This window comes from Myotis davidii, unplaced genomic scaffold (assembly GCF_000327345.1).
Source record: "Myotis davidii unplaced genomic scaffold, ASM32734v1 scaffold826, whole genome shotgun sequence".
NCBI classification, from domain to species: domain Eukaryota; kingdom Metazoa; phylum Chordata; class Mammalia; order Chiroptera; family Vespertilionidae; genus Myotis; species Myotis davidii.
The window spans coordinates 1,264,737-1,266,033 of NW_006297142.1; positions in this window are offsets into that span (position 1 = coordinate 1,264,737).

Genomic DNA, 1,297 nt, shown 5'->3' on the forward strand with positions numbered 1-1,297 from the left:
TTGGTGCCGAGTCCTTAGTATGAGAGCACTGTAGGCAGATGGATGGGAGGAGAGTAAAGGCTAAACAGGTCAAGAGTACATTCAGGTGTCTGCCCTCGGAATGACTTTTACTTGCTGCTATGTAATCTTGGGTCCCCTTGTATTACTCTGGTTGCCACCCCACCCCTAGGGTTCAGTTGTGTGTTTTTTTAATTATCACCTGAGGATTTGTTTTTACTGATTTTAGAGAAAGGGCAAGGGAGAGAAACATCAATGAGAGAAATATCCATTCCCTCCCATGTGCACCCCAACCTGGGATAGAACTCACACTTGGGTATGTGCTGACTAGAATCGAACCCAAGATCCTTCCCTTTTTAAAAATATATCTTTATTGATTTCATTTCAGAGAGGAAGGGAGAGAGAAACATCAACGATGAGAATCATTGATCGGCTGCCTCCTGCATGATCTGGGATAGAGCCTGCAACCCGGACATATGCCCTGATGGGGAACTGAACTGTGACCTCCTGGTTCATAGGTTGATGCTTAACCACTGAGCCACCGGCGCGCCCAAGATCTTTCCATGCACTGGACCAATGCTGCAACCGAGCCACACTGGCAGGGCCTAATGGTGGTTTTTGTTCCCCTCCTGGAGGGTGCGTGTCCCCAGGGGCTTTTTCACAAGCTACGGTAGGCACCCACAGTGTTGTCAAAGAGTTTTGTGTTAGGGAAATAGCCAGCTTTGTCCAAGAGGAAGTAGAAGCGTCGGCCTTTGACCTTTAGAGGCACCATGGCAGGGACTTCTCCCCGGTGGGCCATGCAGGATACCTGGTTCAAGGGAACAGTGAACTGCGCTCCCAAGCCAAAGGGGGCGTGAGTGGTGAGGGTCACCCGCTTCCCTCCAGCCTGCAGAATCACCGACCGCACAGAGCGCAGGGAGAAGAGGAGTCCAGCGGCAAGGACCAGGGTACCTGCAGGGAGGAGCGGAGTGGGGTGAAGGGTTTCCGGGCGCGCCAGCAGCAGCCCTCGTGCCCTCCGAGTAAAAGACGTAACATTTACCGACCCCAGATCCTTGGTTACTCATTCCTCCCAACATTACTTAATAGATGCCCAGCCCATTTTAAGGAGAAAACAGGTCCGGGCCGCAGTAACTTGCTCGAGATCGCACAGCGAGTGGCGGCCTCAGCCTAGGCCTGTCTGTCCCAGGGCTCGGTGCTCGGACCTCCGCCTCCGGTGTCCCTCACTTCTAATGAGGGCGGCCTGCCCCCCGCCCCGCACATCCTGGAGGGTCGGGCCCAGCTCCTCGGTGGGCAGGCAGCC